At 39.4% G+C, this 22,392-nt stretch overlaps 2 long non-coding RNA genes across 3 annotated transcripts; one reads left to right on the top strand and one right to left on the bottom strand.

Moving 5' to 3' along the window:
- Positions 1–1,965: 1,965 nt before the first annotated feature.
- LOC137228766 (uncharacterized) lies at positions 1,966–13,785 on the bottom strand. Its single transcript, XR_010945343.1, has 3 exons — positions 13,354–13,785; positions 6,676–6,784; positions 1,966–2,673 (listed from the first exon to the last, which is right to left on the bottom strand). It is a non-coding gene; the product is annotated as an uncharacterized lncRNA (long non-coding RNA).
- LOC137228765 (uncharacterized) lies at positions 1,979–21,228 on the top strand. 2 transcript variants are annotated; one of them, XR_010945341.1, is made up of 6 exons: positions 1,979–2,135; positions 3,707–3,788; positions 5,753–5,843; positions 8,264–8,325; positions 12,947–12,989; positions 17,432–21,228. It is a non-coding gene; the product is annotated as an uncharacterized lncRNA (long non-coding RNA). The 2 variants fall into 2 exon arrangements; XR_010945342.1 differs by lacking the exon at positions 8,264–8,325 and adding an exon at positions 7,754–7,802.
- Positions 21,229–22,392: the final 1,164 nt, after the last annotated feature.

Below are 22,392 nucleotides of genomic sequence, written 5' to 3'. Positions count from 1 at the left end.
GTTTTCTTTTCCCCAGTCCCTGTGGGTTGCTGTGGGGAATGTGCCAAACCTATCATTTGAGATAAAAATTTATGGTGAGGTAAGCTTCTAGGCTGGGGGAAGGAAGACTTAGTGACTGAAATGGGGGATGCTAAGCACTGGGGGGCAGGAAGGAACAAGGAGCTAGTAATGGATGTAACAAATGCTGCAGCTGCCAGCAAAGCCTGGATTGAAGTTCCTTCCTGAAAATGAGGACCCGGGCAAGAATGACCACTCAGATGTAAACAGTGTCTCTGACTGGGAATTCTCATCTGCCTGCCGGTGGGCCAGAGCTGAGCAAGTCCTTTCTCTCCTCTGTATGCACACTGAGTTGGTTAGTAAGTGACATGTCACAGGACATGAATCATATTCAGTGGATCTTTCAAATCCAGGAGTTTGAGGCTAATGAAATTAGTGTGTGGCCAGGGCTCTGCCAACTAGAATTAAGTCACTGCAGCCACCCTGCAATGCATTTTCAGCCTGAAGGGAGCATCAGGAAGGAATTTCGGGAGATTTTTTTCTGAGCCTGTACAAAATAATACTCTCCTAATGCTAAGAAAGATTAAATGTAAATTAATATTGACTACGAGTAACATATTTAAAAAATAATCGCCGAGTGGGGGATGGCTTAAAGTGGAGAGATTATATAATATGGTGTCCAAAGAATAAATCTCCTCTGACCACTGTTTCATGGGCTATAAGTAAGATATATTACAATGGAAAGTAATAGGAACGTTTTTATTCAAGGCTTCTCTGCTATTCACTTGAGAGCAAACACTCTGAGAGTATAATTACTCTTGCTATGTGCTGACTCTGAATGAACAATATTTCATGTGCAGTGACATGGTCTAAGCTATAGACTTGGAATTGAATGGCATCTGTTTCAATTGTTTCGTTCTCTCAAGAGCAACTAGATAGAAAAAAGTGGTCAATTTGACCCTTGTGGGAGCGTGTTGCAAATCTAAACCTGTGTCCCTCATACCATAAATGAAATACATTTGTAAATTTGTAAGTGTTTTCCTTCTGTTCATTGATGCTTGAGTATAATCTCAAACTTTGGGAGCAACATTTTATACATAAGTACTTGGTTTTCTTCCTTTTTTCTTTCTCTTTCTCCTCTCTCTCTCTCTCTCTCTCTGTTTCTCTCTCTCTCTCTTTCTCCATCTTATGTAATTGGATAGAACTGGGCACCTAGGATGATGTGGTGTTACTATAGTGGGATTTTTTTTTTTAAAAAAAAACAACTCTAACTTACCCTTTTAAAAATTTCATAAATACAGGTGTCAGTGCCATTTGGAATAGTCTCTATAACAATTTCTGTCTCCACATTTACTGTGTTTCAGCAAATTTACCTAACAGATGGTGAGTGGGCAATTTTTAAAGGGGCATTTTTTAAAAGAGCGGAGAGGGAAGGAATAGAGACAGGCACATTCTACATTTGAAGTTACCTCCACGTGTATTTTATGTATGTATACCCATACAATTAAGAAGTCTTCGGATGTTTTATCTTCAAGAATAATTCAGATAATGGATTACTTGAATTATCATAAACATTTAGGGTTTAACAGATTTTTTACATATAGACGTTGTATCATGGATTTAAAAGACCATAGCCAGCGGGCAGCGGCGGGCGGAGCGACCGAGGGGCGGCGCGGGCTGGGCGGCGGGCGCGGGGGTCCGTGCTTCCTCGCGGTGGAGGGCTGGGGTTCGCCGGAGACGCCGGGTTGCTCCGCGTTGCCAGGTTACCGAGCGCGTGCCCCGCGCCCGCTCTTCCGCCCGGGCCGCCCTCGGCGCCGCCTGAGCCGCGGTGCGGGCTGCGCGGGGCGCCGGTTCCGCGGAAGCCTGGGTCGGGCGCTGCGTACGGGACTCTCGTCGCGCGTGGACAGGGAGCGAGCGTGCGGGGGACGTAGGGCGCCGACCTGAGGCTCCCCGGCGCTCCGGCTCCGCTCAGGGCGCCCGCTCAGGGGCCTCCGGCGCGAGGCCCCCTTTGTGGTCAAGATGGCGGCGCCCAGGCGGGCCGCGCCGAGGTGAGCTGGAGCCGGGCCCGGAGCGGGGCGAGTCTGCCACGCCCAGGACTTGGACCCCGGGCTGGTCTCCCGTCTCCCGGGGAGCGGCGGGTGAGTGGGCGCGGCCGCGCGTAGGTCCCTCTCGTGGGGTGGTCAGCTCCCCGTGCGTCCGCAGACTTCTGTCGTCTGATAGTCAGATCTGGGGTGGCCCAGGTTGGAGGCGAGGGTGCTTGATTGTGGAAACCTGAGGGGTTTAAGGACTCTATCGGGATCGTTTCAGACCCCAGCAAGAAGCTGAGCAAGTTTCCTCCTGACTCTCTTCCCGGCTAAGTTTTCTCGCTTCTCTGAAGGTGCCAGGTTTTCTGAATCACCTTGTTACCCGGGGGGATACAGTTGGTGGTTCTGACCGTGGAACGTAGGACCCGGCGCGGGGAAGCCTGAGCTGGTTCTAGTTACTTTGTTTGCAAAGCACTTGTCTTGTCTTTGGAATCTTTGTGTATGTAACCAACGTTGGGAAGAGCCAGCGTTTTCTCCTCCAAAACACTGCGAGGGGTAACTTTATACGTAAGAAACAAGTGAGCGTTCACATCCATCTCTTTTCCAGCCACTGAGTTTTGGTTGTGTTTCCTTTCTTTAAGTTTGTCTCGTTCTGAAGTGGTAACAACAACAACAAAAAAAGACCATAGCCAATTACACAAAGTATACTCTAGTCTCAGTCCTGCCACTAGTTAGCTTAAGTCATTTAATTTTTCTAGGCCTCATTTTTCTCATGTGATGTTTTTTCTTTGAAAAAGTATAGTTTCTAGAAGTCTCTAATCTCTGTGTCATAGTTCAGCTTGGAGAAAACCTGTTCTTATCCAAACTCCATGACATTGTATTTCCAGCTCCAACTTTGGACTTTGAGTGAGTTGGGGGCAACTTTTTAAGGATATTTTCACACAGCTTTTTTAGTTAATATCAGTCTAGCTGACTTGTCATACTCAGACTTTCTCCCATATTCTTTTACCAGTGTGTTCCTTAGTCATATATATAAAGACTGTTGTGGGAAAAATGACCTCCTGGGTCAGCTTACTGCTGATCCTATTCAGTGAGAATAGGAGTGAGAATTTCCATGGCACTGATTAAAACAAATCCTGAATTTCATGGACTTAAGATAGCAGAGAGGGGCTTCCCTGGTGGTGCAGTGGTTGAGAGTCCGCCTGCCGATGCAGGGGACACGGGTTCGTGCCCCGGTGCGGGAAGATCCCACACGCTGCGGAGTGGCTGGGCCTGTGGGCCATGGCTGCTGAGCCTGCGCGTCCGGAGCCTCTGCTCCGCAACGGGAGAGGCCGCAACAGTGAGAGGCCCGCGTAATGCAAAGAAAAAAAAAAAAAAAAAAGATAGCAGAGAGGCTAAGAGGTTTGAAGTTAGACATCCCCAAGTGTGAATTCTACTGTGACCCTCTTCTAGCTCTAGAACCTTGAGGAAGTTGCTTAAACTTTCTGAGCTTCACTACTAGTTTCCTCATCTGTATCTTTTTCAGGACTATTTATCAAGCATCTTCCTGTTCTCTATGCTTGGACGTATCAATGAATAAATTAGACAAGAGCCTTTGCCTGCGTGCTCCTTCTTGCATGCTTTCTCCCTCCTTACACTCTCGTGTGGAAACGGATGTTATAAATAAATTCTGTGCTTTGTCACAGGTTGATGGGCGCTACGGGATAAGGAAAAGGATGTGAAGCTCACTGAAGAGGCTTGGGTTGGGAGTGCTGGAGGAGTGTACAGGTAGGTTCTGATTTTAAATAGGGTAGTCAGGGTGGATTTTATAAGTTGACATTTGAGTAAAGACTTGAAGTGAGGGAGTTGTCAGAATGTATGAGGGGGAGGCCACTCCCTGGGAGCAAGAATAACCGGTCCCAAAACTCTAAGGCAGAAATATGCCGGGCAGCTTGGAGGAATATCAAGGAGGCCACCCTGGCTGACTTAGTCAGTGGGGAGGAAGAGACAGCAGGAGGGCTGTAGGTCGGATATGTGATGGGATGGATTGGGTAAGTCCTGGGAGGCCATCACATGCATTGTGTCTTTTACTCTAAGTGTAGGCAGCCAGGGGCAGGATTTTAGCCGAGGTGTGGCATGAACTGTCTCTTGTTTGAAAAGCATAACTGTATCTGTGGTCTTGAGGATGTGGGGAGAGAGCGGAGTCAGGGAGAATCTCGGGAGGTGACTACAGGATCCTCGAGGTCTATGTTGGTGGCCTGCACCAGGCTGCTAGCGGCTGGTAATTCTCAGAAGTGGCACATTGGGAAGGTTGTGACAGCATTTCATGGTAGATTGAATGCAAGAATGGAAAGGAAGAGGGGGTCAAGGGTGAATTCGAGATTTAGGGCCTGGGGAACTGGAAAGGTGTGGTTACTGTCACCTAAGATGGAAAAAGTTTGGGGTAGAGCATGTTTGGGGGATTAAAGACCAGTTTTGGAGGTATAAGATTTGAGATGTTTTCGTGACGTCCAAGTAGAGATGCTGAGTACACAGTTGGATACACAAGTCTGCAGTTCTGAAGAAAGATCTAAACTAGAGATACACTTTAATACAATGGAGATATTAAGAATAATTACATGGAAGCGCTATTTTAAAGATAAAATGAAGTAATGCAATTAGCACTCTGTCTTCTCAAAACATTTAATAACTGTTAGCTAAAATAATTACCTGAAACAAAAAAATACCTATAGTTTCTTTTGTTGTTTGCAGTAAAAGTGAATAAAACGTCACAATTATTTTAATAGTATTTGTGACACAGTAGTTTTAGTTAAGACACCATGACTACAAACATTTACAATAAACCTTTCGATCTCCTACTTTTCACTCTGATAGGGTACTTGGAACCATATTTTGTAAGGTTTGAGTTAGTTGTTATAGGGTACCTCTTTAATTAGAAGTAATTCTGAACTGTCTAGTTCCATGCAGTTTTATATACATATATGTATAATTATTATTTTATGATTTATCAAACTCAGTTGAAAATTTGCATCTCTGATATACATTAGAATTTAAGCATTTACCCAGGTATTCAAGGAAAAAAATGTACTTGTCTTGTAATTTCCATAGGGGTACTTACTTTCACATCTTCCCTTCACTTTGCAATTGAAAACATGGCAGGGGAAATATTATCTTACTGGTCTTTGAGTTCCCCTTAGCTATCTGCAAGTCCTTAAACAGTCTTTGTGGCTTAACCAAAATTCTCTTCCATCTTCATTCCACTAACAGATATTGGTCTAAGCATGTACTTATACTAAAAAATGCATGACCACGTTGTCTCTACACATCTATAATTTTATGTTAACACTATCATTATGTAAGCTATACTTTAATTGTAATTATAACAGATTTTATGTCAACACACATCCATTTCTAGTGTTCATCTGATGTTCGAGGGGAGAGCAGCATATCGTAAATTTTATCAAAATATAACATCTGAAGAATAGAACAGAGGGTAATTGTGTAATTCTGTATTCACTCTAATTAAGTTCAGTGGAGTTGGCATAATAGAATTAAGATGAAAAAAAAAAAAAGACATTGAGGTACCATGGCTCCCTCTCCTAACACACCCTTTTCGTATCCGAGAGCAGAGACTCAGCACCTTTCTGTACAGAAATGGAGACAGGAAGAGGCCAGAGGATGAATGACAGGCACGAATGAGGTGGATCTTGAAGAGCAACATGGAAATGAAATACTTCTTTTGTATTTGGTAGGTGGGGAAAATGTACCAGTGTGTATGCCTACTGGGACTACGTTTTCCAGAAGAGTTAAGCCCAGTGTCAACTATGCTGTCCCACCTTCCTCGTAAGTAGGAACATACTGTTACTTGAATCTTTGCTTCCTGTTTCTTGATACCTGGTTGAGAAGATTATCACAGGAACTGCATCTTGTTAGCAAATACACTGTTTTGAAATGATTGACACTCACTGAAGAGTGGCAACTCCAAGCTTGCTCTCTCTTGATCTTGGACTATTTAAGTCTGGAGTGTAGGAGTGGGTTATGGGGAAAGACCATTGGAATTCTTATGTCTTCAGCATAATGGTTATAGCATAGTGGTTAGGAGTGTAGGTGCTGGTTCAAATCTCTGCTTTCCACTTGCTAACCATATGAGCTTGGGCAATTTACCTGATTACCTGAACCTCAATACTCCTGCCTATAAAATGATGTTAATAATATTTCATCCTCATAGACTTGTTTTCAATGTTAAAATGAAGTCACTTACACCAAGCACTTAATACAATGCCTAGAGCATAGTAAATTCTATTATTATTACTATTACTACTACTACTATTATTATTATTACTATCACGATGCCAGGTGCTATTTTTCCTATTCCTTATTCCATTATCTTCTGCCCTGTCCCCCCATTTCTGTCTTGTTTCTGTACAAGGGTAGGTTTGTCACAGAGCATTTTCTTTCCCTAGTGTCTGACTCTTAGTCATCAAGGTGACTGGTCCACAACCCGGCATTCATTGCTACTCGTTGAAGCAACCCATTTTGAGAAGGGGAGTTGGATATTGATGCCAAGTTGGGTCAAGGAGAGAGAATTTTCTCTCTTCTGCACTCAGAGCGCTAAGTGAAATATTCAGGCCTCAGAAGGAGAATCAGGCAAAGGGCAACATGCTTAATTTCATACCTTAGTGATTAAGAACAAGTCAGACAGGCTGGATTTGAACTCATTTCCGTCATGTACTGACAACGGGATCTTAGGTGCTTTTGTAACCCCTCTGAGGCTCAGTCAACATCTGAAAGAGACGAATAACATTATCAGGACCTAGCATATAGCCTCGTTGTAATAAGTGAGTAAATCCTTTTAAAGCGTTCAGCACATTGTTTGGCATATAAACACTTAATAAAATATAGCTTCTTTGACTACTACCGCTGCTAATATTATTAAGTAGCTGAGCAGATCCGAGGCCCATTTTTTTCTTAGATTGCACATAATCGTTTGGACAACCAGCTCACATTGATCAACCGTTGCTTATATATAAACCCCCATGAACCCAAAGGTGCTTTAACTCTCTCGCAGTCAGAGCCTGTTCTGGGGGCAGAAGCAACACCGGCACTACCCCCATCATCTTTGCCTTTATTGTCACTACACTCGCCTGCCGTACTGAGCACTTTCTGTGTGCCAGGCACCAAATTTAGCCCTGCGTATGCACTATATCATGTAGTTCTCACACTCAGGTGGGAGACATTATCATCATCTCCAATTTTCAGATAAAGACGCTGAGGTGTTGGAAAGGTAAGAAACTTGACCCACAGCAAGAGATGGAGCCGGATTATTCAAACCCTTCTCTCTGACCTCAAGAACTCTTAAATATTAGCCTACTACTACATCCTGGTAAGAAAATCTGCTTCCAGCCACTCTGGTGAGAGTAGAAATGATTCTCAATCCCCACATTCCTCTATTGCCCATGCCATCCTAGCCTCAGGACCAGGGGGGAAAGGAAGTGATCTCTTCAAAGAGCAGCCAAAGGGAGCCTACTCCCTTCTGCCTTTTCGTAATCAACTAACCAATATTTTACTTCCTTCTTAAGAGTCCCCACATGTTCCTTTTGGTACTTAGCTTGGCGTTTTAGAATTCTGACATTCTGTACATGACTCATCCACTGTATTTCATGTTAATTTATTGAGGTCAAGTATAGGGTCTTACTCATCCTGAAGTCCAGTTATCCCCTGTCGCATCTAACTCTGTTCTTTTCTTCTTGTAGGACATCTGCAGATATTTATTTGAATTTTGTTGAATTGTTCTCATCAATAGTACATTAAAAGTTATACAGAAAGGGCTTTCTTATAAGGAAAACCATCTAAATAGATTTCTAGCTGTTTACTTTTTATAGCACTATTATAGAGATTATAGATCTCCAGGTAATATTTTTTAGATTGAGTTCTTCATATCGTCTTATTTTTACATATAATGATAAATCTGAATTTTCTCTATCAAAGCTCCGAGACTTCACTGGCTTGTAACTTAGCTTGTTGATAATGTGTTGTTGACTTTTCCATTTACAATGATATTTGATCCTGGTAAGGATGGGGCTGGGTGGGAAGGTACATCTTAGGGCCATAAATTGGTTTTGTAGAGAACTAACATAAAGCTCTAAAGTCTCATCATATTTCTGCAGAACTCATGAATCATTTTATTATAATTCCATTCATTCAGGGAGTATAAAACCATTTTCAAATTGTTATTCCTAATTTGTTCATCTTCTCTTCCTTAGTCTTAGTGAGAAGAGAGCAGGCTGAATGGAAGAAAGTCATTACGACCACTGGGGCCACTAGGGTAGGCATCAGTCCCAGAGTTTTGTTTTCATCTCTCCGCTATTAATATTGGCTAATGTCTTGAGTGCTTACTTGGTGCAAATTACTTAGCCGACCATGGCAAATGGATTGTGTCATTTCATCCCCTGATAGTCATACAATTAATGTATGTATTATTATGATATCCCATAATGCATACATGGAACAGAGCCTCAGAAGTAGTTATTTGCTCATGAAAATATGGTAGCTGTGGAATTTGGACTCAGGTCTGATAGACTCCTAAATCACTCCTAGTGATTTTTACCACTAAATTAAAGTTGTATACCTCTGGAGAGTAGATAGTTTCTAAAATTTCCTCAGCTCTAACGTTTTATAATTAAATTTTTGTCTGATTGCAAGCTTAACAATTAAGATGGGTAGGAAGGAATGCCAGCCTGTTGAATGGAATTTCCCTGAAATAAGCCTGTTTTATGACACCAGTTCACTCATTCATTCACTCAGCATGTATTGAATGTTTGCTCTGTGCAAAGGCATTTTAGGCATCACAGTGGAGTGAGCGCCCCTTCCATAGACTCTCCTGCAGCACTCGGAGAAGTCTTGGACTGGTTTGCCTGTTATGGAATGGGGCTTGGTGATAGAAGCCTGGTTTGTCCTGCACTGATAAAACTAAGACATACTCATATGAGTTTATAGGCATCTTGAAGCTGTGGGATAGTAACACACATGAATCTTACCATTTTTGCCTGGGATTAATGATATAAAGGCTTTGGATTTGGGTATGGAAAATGGGTGCAATTATGGGCGTGTTGGTTCTACATATATATGGACATCATGTGTCATCAGCCTGCAGCTACCTGCCATTCCTCACTACTCCTTTTCACAAACCAAACAAGTACCTTCTTACCTCTCCTGTGGATAAGCTCTTGACAGTGGCACTAGGGCCTCCCTCAATAAGTACATCATTGGCTAAACCAGTGGTTTCTCAGATGTACTCATTGAACAACCCTTAAGGTGGATTGACATTCCACTGCCTAGAATAGAATATGGTGTTCTTTAGAAATCGGGGGGAAAAAATAGGCCACCAGATGTACTTTCTTTAATTTAAATTGTTTATATATATATATATATATATATATATATATGAACAATTGTTATATATGTGTATGTATATTTGTTCATACATATGAATGATTTAAAATTGAAGATATATATATATGTACATATATTTGTATATAAATATATATAAATATACACACACACATATATATGTATATTTAAATTTTGGCTTCTGTTAGCAAGTAGTAAATTAAATTATTAGCAGATCCATACTGCAGGGAAATAACCAATCAGATTTCATTCAATAGCTTGCTTTTTTGTAGATTTATGGTTGTGATTTTATATCTGCAGGTATGTTTGCTGAAGAAAATATTTCTACCACTTTTCACAAAATTAAATTCATTTAATACCAATGCAGCATGTCTCAAATGTCTTAATACAGTTTTAATCTTGAATCGCATCAGAAGTATGAAATTAGAAACATACCCCAAAATCATTTGAAGATATAATTACTTTCATTTCCCTTATACTTTTGAGACTTTTGAAAAATAAGTATTTAGTTGTACTTATCTGTTTCTGTCTCTCTAAGGATAGCAAACACTGAAACACAATTCTTTTTAAAAGTCAATATTAAAAATATATTGTCCAAGATGATCAAAACTAAGGAAGTGGCAAAGAAATTCAAAAATTTAAACTTTCAAAGGGTGCTTTTTCTGTGAATGTGTAGTACTTGTTCTTCTGAAGGAATTAATCTTTTTAAAAATTTAATTAACTTATTTTTTATTGACGTATACTTGGTTTACAGCGTTGTGTTAATTACTGCTGTACAGCACAGTGACTCTGTTATACATAGGTATATACATTCTTTTTCATATTCTTTTCCATTATGGTTTATCACAGGATATTGAATATAGTTCCCTGTGCTATATAGTAGGACCTTGTTGTTTAGCCAATCTATATATACCAGTTTGCATCTGCTAATCCCAAACTCCCAGTTCATCCCTCTCCCACCTGCTTTCCCCTTGGCAGCCACCAGTCTATTCTCTATGTCTCTGATTCTGTTTCTGTTTCATAGATAGGTTCATTTGTGTCATATTTTAGATTCCACATATAAGTGGTATCATGGTATTTGTCTTTCTCTTTCTGACTTACTTTGCTTAGTATGATAATCTCTAGCTGCATCCATGTTGCTGCTGCAAATGGCATTATTTCATTCTTTTTTTTATGGCTGAGTAGTATTTCATTGTATATATGTACCACATCGTCTTTATCCATTCATCTGTTGATGGACATTTAGGTTGTTTCCATGTCTTGGCTATTGTGAATATTGCTGCTGTGAAGATCAGGGTGAATGTGTCTTTTTGAATTATAGTTTGGTCTGGATATACGCCCAGGAGTGGGATTGCTGGATCATATGGTAGGTCTATTTTTAGTTTTCTGAGGAACCTCCATACTGTTTTCCACAGTGGCTGCACCAACTTACATTCCCACCAACAGTGTTGTAGGAGGGTTCCCTTTTCTCCACACCCTCTCCAGCATATGTTATTTGTAGACTTTTTAATGATGGCCATTCTGACTGGTGTGAGGTGGTACCTCATGGTAGTTTTGATTTGCATTTCTTTAATAATTGGCAGTATTGAGCATCTTTTCATGTGCCTATTGGCCATCTGTATTTCTTCTTTGGAGAAATGTTTCTTTAAGTCTTCTGCCTATTTTTTGATTGGGTTATTTGCTTTTATTGTCTTCAAGTCGTATGAGCTGTTTGTATATTTTGGAAATTAAGCCCTTGCTGGTCGCATCATTTGCAAATATTTTCTCCCATTCTGTCGGTTGTCTTTTCATTTTCATTTGTTTCCTTTGCTGTGTAAAAGCTTGTAAGTTTCATTTGGTCCCCTTTGTTTATTTTCATTTTTATTTCTATTGTCTTGGGAGACTGACCTAAGAAAACATTGGTATGATTTATGTCAGAGAATATTTTGCCTGTGTTCTCTTCTAGAAGTTTTATGGTGTCATGTCTTATGTTTAAGTCTTTAAGACATTTTGAGTTTATTTTCGTGTATGGTGAAAGGATGTGTTCTAACTTCACTGGTTTATATAAGGCTGTCCAACGTTACCAACACCACTTGCGGAAGAGACTGTCTCGTTCCCATTATATATTCTTGCCTCCTTTGTCAAAGATTAATTGTCAAAGATTAACTGAGGTGTGTGGGTTTATTTCTGGGCTCTGTATTCTGTTCCATTGATCCATATGTCTGTTTTTGTGCCAATACCACGCTGTTTTGATTACTGTGACTTTGGAGTACTGTCTGAGTCTGGGGTGGCCACGCCTCCAACGTTGTTCTTTTTCTTCCGGATTGCTTTGGCAATTCTGGGTCTTTTATGGTTCTGTATGAATTTTAGGATTATTTGTTCTAATTGCGTGAAAAATGTCCTGGGTAATTTGATAGGGATCGCATTAAATCTGTAGATTGCTTTGGGTAGTGTGAGCATTTTAACAATATTAATTCCTCCAACCCAAGAACATGAGATGTCTTTCCATTTCTTTGAATCATCTTCACTTTCCTTTATTAATGTTTTACAGTTCTCAGCATATAAGTCTTTTGCCTTCTTGGTGAGGTTTATTCCTAAGTATTTTATTTTTGGGGTTGTGATTTTAAAAGGCATTGTTTTTTTACATTCCCTTTCCGATATTTCATTGTTGGTATAAAGAAATGCAGCCAATTTCTGTATGTCAATCTTGTATTCTGCTACCTTGCTGAATTCGTTTATCAGTTGTAGTAGTTTTCATGTAGAGTCTTTAGGGTTTTCTATATGTAGTATCATATCATCTGCATATAATGACAATTTTACCTCTTCCTGAAGGAATTAATCTTGAAGTTCTACTAAGACGTTTGGGATACCTGTTTTAATGAGCCACTACTTCCTGCCTGAGATTGCACTATGCACCAGAGATTCTAGAATTAGCATAATAAAACTAATAATGCAAACAACAACAACAAATCTTCACAAACCTTCCTTGCAAGGAAGTAAAGTCCACTGGAAAAGCAGACAAGTGAAACACACATTCAAAATGGCAGTGATTCTCAAACATTTATGTGCTGAAAAATCATGACAAGCATGATAACCAGGGCAATTACTAGACCCCTTCTCCAGCTGGTCAGGTGTAAGGTCCTGTAACTCTATTTTTGGTGAATGCCTCCAGGAGAGTCTGAGACAGATGTTCTCAGTTGTCGTCGACCTTTAGTGTGCATCAGATTTGCCTGAGAATATCGTTAAAACACAGATTGCTGGGCTCCAGTGCCAGAGTTCTAACCAGTTCCCAGGTGTGGCTGATATTGCTGGCCCAGGGACCACATTTTGAGAACCACCTTTCAAAACTCTGCAGTATGCGATTGTGTGTGTTGTGAATGAGACGGGCCCAGAGAACCAAAGGAGGGCAAAGGGACTCTGCCCTAAATTAGCCAGAGGTAACAATAGCAGCTAGAATTGATTGACCCAAGAAAAAATTATAAGAACTTTACCTGCATTTGCTCATTTAATCCTTTCAGTAAGGTACATAGGTGCTACTTAGTGTTCCTCTTTTACAGGGGTGTCCAGAGAAGGTAACTACTTTGCCCATGTCCTAAACTGGTAAGTAACAGATTAAGAATTCAAGTCTAGGAAGTCTGATTCCAGAGCCCACACCTCTACCCTTTCTGCATGTAGAGAGGAGTAAAGGGTTGTCAGTGAAGCCTTCCTGGGGCCCCTGGCCTCTGAGTGTAGATAAAAGGATGAGTGGACATAAAGATCATTATTTGTGTGTGGTGGGGGTAGGGGAGGAAGTATCAGGGCTTCCAGAAGAGCCCACCCTCCCCATACATCTGCTATAAGCAAGTCTGATGATCAGGAGTCCGGAACATGAGTATGACTATGGGATACGGAGAAGGGTTCTAGAACCCTGAGGTTAGAGTTCTGGATCAGTTAGTAGGTGACAGAAAGTGAATGAGTGATTTACCTTACTTTCCACGGGTAGCAGGAAGTTTGGAGTTAGTCCCTCTAGCGTTAGTCCAGCAGCTGAAGGGCATCACCAGGGGACTGCGTTGCTTAGCTCTTCCAGCTTCCACATCTCTAGCACGTCCACATAGCTTCAAAGTGACCCCAGAATCTCCAATAGTGTTCCAGCAATTTGGGCAGGAAGAAAGAAAAGGGAAAAAAAAAAAAGGAATTAAGTAAGAAAAAAAAGGCAGTGTGTAAATCAGAGAGCAAATTTTTTACCACAGATGGTCAGCAGACTTGCACTTAGATCTCATCAGCTCGGATTTTAAACTGGCCACCTTAGCCTTAAGGATAATGGGGTCTCCTAAACCAGGGCTCTGATAGTAAGGAATAAGGAGAGAGTGGTACTGATTAGCAGTGCCTGCTGTCCCAAACAAATATTATCCCCAAACTATTTTTTTATCCTATATTTTACTTTAAAGAATGAAGGGGAAACATTATGTATCTGTAAATAGCCTTTTAGAAAGGGTACAATTATATAGTTATACAACCCCCTGGAGGGCTCCTTTCTTCTAAAATCTCTTTAAAAACTGTTCAAGGTTAAGGACATTTTTATCTTAATTTAGTAACTTGCAGTGGATTATCTTGGAATGACATCTCTCTCTGCAGATGTTCTGTCAGGCTTTAGAAAATTCTAGAAGTGGACAGAGAAGTGTTATGGTACATGTATTTGCAATATGCACGTCTTTGAAATGAAATCCATTTAGGGACCAAAAGGCATTTCATGTCTTTGCTATACATTTTCACATATTTGCCTTTCCAGAATTCCTTTGAGCAAATCTGTTAGATGTAACCCATCTGTTTCTCCCATCTGAATTCTTTATTACTAAACATTCTTCAGTATGCTCTCACTCCCCTCTGTCAAAGGCGTTTCTCTGGGTCCTCACCCTTCTCATCTCATATGTGAATGTGTATCTTAAACTGGAGCAACAGTCTGCTATGACTTCTCCATAACTTGAAGAACCCGTCTTTGTGGGAAAAAAAGTAGACTTACTAACTTAAAATGTGCACAATGTTTCTGAGAATTAAAAACTAAGATAAAAACATAAGCAATGGAAAAAACTTACAGTTGATCCTTTTCAAATACTTTATTTTACAGAGAAGGCAACTGAGGTTTAAAGAAAAAATGCATTAGTTAAACACTAAATAATAAACCTTAAACCTCAGTGGAGCAACACATGGACGGTTCATTTCTCACTCACTCAGGAGTGTAGTATGGACTTTGGTGGTCTGAGGGTCAGTTTTCTGCTCAGTTATTCAGGGACCCACCACCTTCATCCAGTGGCTCTACGTTTGTCCTAAAAAGGAAAGGAGAGAGGAAGCTGCAAGCTACAATTATCAACTTGTTATCCTTCAGACATAAACTCTTCAGGTCACCTCTGGTCACATTCTTTGGAATAGAACCATACCCAGATGCAAGCGGAGATGGAGAATGTTGTTCCTATCTTGGTCCTAGTGATGCCTCTACAGGCTGGAGGAGCTAATTAAAGTGTAGTCAACAGCTCGTTGTTTCTGCCACAATGAGTGATTAGCCTAAGACTGTGGATTAATTATGTGTGTGTGTCACATATACATATAATACACACAAACATATATATGTGTGTGTATATATACATTTTTTAGCAAGAGTTGACACATGGGGCTTCTGCCGTATCAAAAGAGTACAAACTGCCTCTTGTTGCTTTTTCTTAATTGAAGTTGACTACTACTATCTATTTCCCTTCATTTTGCTACCTCCCCCCCGCCTTTCAGTATTATATGAAAATTCTGAAAGAAATAATTTCAAAGTTTCCAGTGCTTTTTTTTTTTTCCAGTGCTTTTAAAGGTAATAGAATACTCAGACCTTAACAATTTTCCTGTGTGAAACTTCTGCCAGACTAAAATAGTTAACTTATGAAAAGAGAAAATAAGCTGATTTTTTTTTTTTTTTACACAAATACCCTGAGCCAGGGTGGAAAATAAATGGAAAATTGGAGGAATTTAGATCCTTTTGTTGTAAATTTAAATATTTTTAATTGTAAAAATAATACAGGCTCATTGCAGAAACTCCAAAATTGAAAGGATTTAAAGAAAAAAGGAAAAATAACTCAAAATCCCATTTCTGATAAATCATCTCTAACATTTTTGAGGGTATCTTTTGAAACTTTTTTGTGACGGGGTGCATATAAATACAATGCAAGTATAAAATACCTTTAATTATTATATCAAACTACAAAACAGTTCTATAAGATTTTTATTTAGTAATATAAGTGATGATTACTCATCACCTAATAAAAATCTGCAGCATCATTTTTAATGGTTAACAGCATTCTGTTATTTATTTAACCAGTCCCGACTGTTCAACATTTAGATTATTCCTGTTTTGCTTTGCTAAACAATGAGACAAGCATCCTTGTTCATATGTCTTTGAGCATTTGTTTATTTCCTTAGAGTGGACTTCTAGAACTTGAATGGCTGGTTGTCAGTTCTGGTACATACTGACATGTTGTCTTCCAGAAAGGTTACCGTGCTTTTTATTTCTACCAAGAATTTAACATCCAGTGTGGTTTCTTACACACACTCATCAGTACCAGTATTATCAATATCAATACCAGTATTATCAAGTTTTTTAAAACTTTGTCATTCTAGTCAGTAAAATATGGCACCTGAATTATTTTATTTGTATTTCTTTGATTAATAATAGCAAGGTTGAACATATTTTCATATCTTTATTGGCTGTTAATACTTTATGTTTGTGACTTTATGACATCCATTTTTCATCGATGTATAACAGCCTTTTATATATCAATGTGTTTATTTTGTTTGTTGTAAATGCAATTTTTTTCTCTTCATTTATTAATTTTTATTTTGTGTGTGTTGAACTTTTTTAATACTGTCAAGTCTATTCAAAAACCCTTTAATGAACACAACAAATGTGGAAAATCAGTCATTCTCCTGCATTTTGTAATCAATGTATTTCCTTTTGGGCAGTATGGAAATGTAAGTTCTTATTTCATCTTATGGTTGGAAAGAATCTATTCCCTTGGAAAGGGATTATAGTCTCCATGATGCAGTAATGGGAGATTTTATAGGGTAGGCAGGGTCTACAGAAGAAAAAACCCTAAATCACACTCCATTGGTGGTTGCCTTATTTATAAAAACGGCATTTGAGGTTGTGTGACTGCCATCAGGTAAGCAAAATTAATTTTTAGCATGAAATACTCCTATCAGCAAGAACAGCCTAGGATAGGCTAGCAGTAAGAAGTGAGGGGTTATGGGATTGGGGCATAGCCTCTGTTTCCTCCAATGCAGCTGGAAACTTAAACTCTGGGGCTCCTGCTTGATCCAATCAGCTCAGCTAGTATGTGTTGCCAGGTAGGGTGAATAGACTCAGAGGTACAAGAGCTCATCCTTGGTCCCCTCTGGAAATGAGCAGAGAATACTGTGTCAAGCAGAGGTGATCAGTCCATGGTCTGGAGACTTGGATCTCCTCACATAGTCCTTAAAGTCAGGGTGAGACAAAATGCCAATACAAATTATATTGATGACATTATCAATGAGGTGACATTGAGTCCTTTGACCCAACGTGTGTCTGCAGTGTGCCATCCATTAGTAAATGGGCAAAGCCATTTGACAGATCTATCTGATACAATGAATGAATGTGACACTCATATTTTGAAAAACTGAAACTGTATCCATTTGTCAAGAACAGTGGCTACTTGTTCTGCTTTATTCCCCCTGGTAGAACTAGATAGCATTGCAGACAGTAAGACGTTCCGGCATTTCACCCTGGAGTAGCCCCAAAACTGAAGAAGCTGTCTTATCAGTAGTTAGCTCCTTGTCACCAAGAATATTAAAGTAGATTTGTATGATTAGCAAATTAAAGAGACTGTAGTGCCTACCACTACTGTATTCACTAAGGCACCCAAGTTATTCTAAAGAAATCCTAATAATACATTAGGACCGTTTTGAATATTTTTATTTGATTAGCCATAATCTTCTAGTTATAACATCCATCACCATCTTGACCGCTGAAACTTGGCCTTCTTTTCTTACAGCCTAGCCCTGTGGTCTTGGGCTAATCACTGACCTGCTTAGATACAATTTTCTTCTCTATGAAACAGAAACAATATTATATGCTTTGAAGGACTGCAGGAAGATGAGCTGTAATGTTTATCAAGTGCCTAGTAAGTAGCCTGGCCCATAATAAATACTTGGCTAATTGTAGATTTTTAGTTTTATTTCCAAACATTGCTCTTTACTTTTGGAACTCTAAAATTTGTTTTGAGAGTGGAGGACTTGTTGTTTGGATTCCTCTAACACTCTCTGTATATTCTGTACTTCTATCCCTAGATCATTTATATTAATGGAATAAATGATCTTTGGTCTGGTGATTCCAAGGTGACGAGGAGCTAAGTGGAGGTTCAGTATACACCTGGAAGTATGGATTTTCATGCCCAGTGCAAATGTGGGAAAGGCATTATTCCCACATTATAAACGGGGTAAAGACCTCCAACTTGAGGAGACTCTGGGTTGAGAGATGAGAGATTTATAGGTACTGTGTTTATCCTACAGGGTACCACAGGGGCTTTTATGTTGTGTAGCAAGAATTTGCACCTTATACCCTTGTAGTTAGAAGTAAAGCATACCACATAACTAATATCTAGTAAGCATTAGAGTTAGAATAAATACCATTTATTTAACGTTTCCTTTGTGTTAAGCACTTTACAGTTACAACATATGGATGGATACTATATTGTAATGGTTAAGAGTGTAGTTTTTTGAGGTAGATAATCCTGGATTGGAATCTCGTCTTTATTACCTCTTTTTTTTGTTTTATTGAGGTATAATTGACAGAATTGTAAGATAGTCAAAGAGTATATCATGATGATTTGATATACATATGCGTGGCAAAAGGATCCTTCCCATCACGTTAATTAATACATCTAACAGCTCATGACACCTTTTTCCTTTTTTTCTTTTTGTGGTGAGAACACTTAAGTTCTGTTCTCTCAGAAAATGTTAGTTATACAATACAGTATTATTGACTGTAGTAACTATGTTATACAGTAGATCCTCAGACCTTATTCATCCTGCAGCTGAAAGTTTGTACCCTTTTACCAATCTTCCCCTCTTTTCCCCACCCACACCCCAGCCCCTGGCAACCAGTTTTCTACTCTCTCTTTCTATGAGTGTGGCTTTTTTTCTTTTTAGATTCCATATATAAATGATATCATTCGTATTTATCTTGTCTGGCTTATTTCATCAGCATAATGCACTCCTGTTTCATCTATATTGTCACAAATGAAAGGATCTCCTTCATTTTTTAAGGCTGAATAATATTCCATTACCTCTTAAATGAGTGACTTTTGGTACATTGTTTACACTTTCTAAGCCTCAGGGTTTCTTTTCTTCTGTAAAAAAAAAAAATATATATATATATATACTAACAGGTTATTTTCTGATATGTGGAATGTTTGTTGAATCAACAAATAATTAGTTGAGATCATAAATGTGACACTTAGCACTGTATTAACATTTATTAATACTCTCCCTGTTAATTTCTACAATAAATTGTATAATAAGTAACAATAATAATAGTACTACTAGTAGTTTTAGAAAATGCATAGGATGTGCCAGGCATCATATACTGTACTACCCTCCTTCATGTGTACCACAAGTTACATGTGGATATCATCTTCCACATTGTTTCCTTTAAAGAAAATTGAAGCTCAGCAAGATTGAGTAGCTTGCTCCAGGTATGAACTCAGGTCTGAATCACTCCACATATAGGTTCTTAATTACTCCATGTCTTTAATTCCACATCTGCATTTGTTTGTTGTTGTTTTTAACTTTTCAAGCATCTGATCTGAAATTCCTTTCTCTTTGGGGAATTTTCCACTTTGTGGATCTTGATGAGAAACAGAGCCTTCCTCTCGTTATACAAGCTGAACATGTCAGATACACTGTTTACTCACATGCTCAGTCTCCCTTACAGATGGAAAACAGTCGGGCGACCTCGGGTTGGCCAACTGCACTCCTCTCTTGGATTTTGAATTACAAATAAATGATGTAAAGAAGCAAGGCCAGCAGTGCTGGGTCAACCTCCTGTTTCCTGTTCCTGCTTGGTAGCAAGGCCAGCTAGGACTTATAACATCACTTTGGCCTGATCCTATAATTGCAATAGCATAGCCTTGGCTTTCGGTTGTTTAGTCTGCTTCTAGTTACTGAGACCTAACCATAAACTACCAAAAGTTTCCTTTTCTGCTCAAATTAGCCGTATATGGTTCCTGATGATTACAAATAAGACCTTTCCTGATATACAATGGTGACCTACTTATCCAGGCAGATGTAACATCGTCCTGGCAGGGACAGAGGGCAGGCAAGTTCCTTGAACAGCTGAACAAGAAGGAAAAGACCTAAGAAGGAAGAATTGAAGCCAGTTCTGCTTGTGTTATAATTCTACCCGCAGCTGCCTCTGTTTCACAGACCACATGCTAAGGACCATGTCCCTTCCCCTGTAACAGACGAGCAAAGTAGACCCAGGCCTTCCAACCCAGAGACCAGCTGAGCTGTACCGTGGACAATCTAGGATGTGAAAGACTTCACTCAATGTCTTTGTCACTTGACACGTTGTTCCTCTCTTTGGGAAGTAGCTTCTTTGTGTGACAAGAATATGCTAAACCAACACTTAAGTGGACAGAGGTGAAAGATGCCAAAATTAGCTACAGAAAAAAAGGCTAAAGACTTGTATTTTCTGTTATTTGAAGGTGTTAAGACCCCACATAGAACATGAGTCCTTTAAAGGAAAGTTGTGAATGGCCCAGGGAATGTTGAATTTCCATGTGGCAATATGTTCTTGATCGGTCATGATGATGATGATGGTAGCATCAGTAGCATTTATCAGTGTTTCCTGGGTGAGAGGCACTTTATCCTAATGACCTTTTATCCCCATGACGACCCTGTGAAGTAGGAAATACTGTTTCAGCATCTTCAGCGTTTTTCTTTCTTTTTTTTTTTTAATCAGGAATTTATCCTAGATCACAGTTGGGTGGTAGAACGACCAGAACTGGACACTAGCCTTTCCTGAATTCTCAGAGTGTGATCTTAGCAGTTGTATTGCCTGATGCAGAGCCATGTAAATGTTGCCAAAGCAATGAAACGTGTACCTATTTCTAACAGATTCTAACTCAAGCTCTGGGGTTAAGTGCAGAGCAGTTGAGTGTGATTGTCTTTACAGACAGTAGATAACTTAAGAGAAGTTGTTTAAAAGTATATTTGCATATTGCACTACACTGTCATATCTGTGATTGGTTAGCTATTGAGTAACTAACACAAATCCCAATCCCATCTCTAATCTCATTCATCTCTTGTATGATATTTGACCTAATTGAGGCAGTTTTTTTTTGTTCTTTCCCACAAACACACATCGAACATCCAAAACATGCTTACCATTTGTGAGCATATTCTCTTAGTTATTTAGGAGTTGAGTAAGAGTGAGAGGGAAGGGCTTCCCTGGTGGCGCAGTGGTTGAGTGTTCTGCCTGCCGATGCAGGGGACGCGGGTTCGTGCCCCGGTCCGGGAGGATCCCACATGCCGCGGAGCGGCTGGGCCTGTGAGCCATGGCTGCTGAGCTTGCGCGTCCGGAGCCTGTGCTCCGCAACGGGAGAGGCCACAACAGTGAGAGGCCCGCGTACCGCAAAAAAAGAAAAAAAAAAAAAAAAGAGTGAGAGAGAAAAAGACACATAAATATGAAATACGGTCATCATTTTTTTAATATCCTTTATGTTGTTAATCCCTCTTAGCATTTACTGCCATTCACTCATTTGTATTATTTGGGGTATAGCAGTTTATTCACACAGCATTTTTACATATGGCTTATCATTTGTATTCTATTTTAATAACACTAATAATTATAGACTATCGACAAACTCATCAGACCCTACATATTCATTTCAAAATCATGAAAATAAGGTGGAAAATGAGGTGTAAAGTGGAAAATCTATGTGTATGTTTTCATTGGTGGAATGAGCAGCTACCTGAATATCACTCCTTTAGCTTTTCCTTCAAATGGTGTACTTTTTCCTCCATGCATAGGAGTCACTTCCATTAGGTAAACAGTAGTCTTGAGGGCAAACCTCAGAAGTAGAAACAGGAGAACTTTTCAGTTATGGTAAAATCAAACATATTTTTCTTCAGTAGTGAAAAAAAAATTCTTCATGAGAAGTTCAACCACCGTGAGTTCCATGGTGAAAAACTTTCCCCTTATAGATGCAACTTCCCCCAGAATTCTGAGAAATGTCGGTAGTAGAGAGGGGTGTTGCATACACCTGTTTCATTTCCCTCTGACTTTTCCTTCTCCTTTCTCTATTGACATTAAAATCTATAGTGAAAGCACATAGTAAGCGGTCTTGCTTACTTGTCATTGATATGACATTTGATCTAAATCTCCAAAGTCTATTTTAGATGGGGATGCTATGAGAGTCACAGGAGGGGAAAAAATCTAGAATTATTCTTATGTGATCAAATGTACTAAAATAACAAAAGCAAATCTTATTTCTAGCTAATGAAATAGCATTCCTTATATGATGTCATATTATGGCAGAAAAGAAATATATGTGTCTATTTTCTTCTATATTAAAACTGCTAAGGAGTGGGGACCGATGAACTAAATCAATTGTTTTGGGTTCAAGTTGTAGTTTTTAGTAGCCATGCTTCTTAGCAAGTTTTCAGAAGCAAATGTAGTTTGTTTACTATCACCACTAAATGTGCAATTGTGTAGATTTGTGGGGGAAAAATCATTTAAAATGATTTGTGTAAATTTATCTATTCATATTGTTATTCTCCCCAATCAAAATCTACTATATACTATGTTTTTCTTCTATAGCTTAAAAGGGGAATGTATGTTGAAACTTATTCAAATATTTATTAGGTGTCTACTAAGTGCCAGGCACTCTACTAGGCAGTAGAGATGTTGTATTAGAGGTGGAAAATGTCCTTGACCTCCAGAACTGATACT

Source organism: Pseudorca crassidens, chromosome 8 (assembly GCF_039906515.1).
Source record: "Pseudorca crassidens isolate mPseCra1 chromosome 8, mPseCra1.hap1, whole genome shotgun sequence".
Taxonomy (NCBI): domain Eukaryota; kingdom Metazoa; phylum Chordata; class Mammalia; order Artiodactyla; family Delphinidae; genus Pseudorca; species Pseudorca crassidens.
This window is presented reverse-complemented; position numbering and strand designations above follow the sequence as displayed.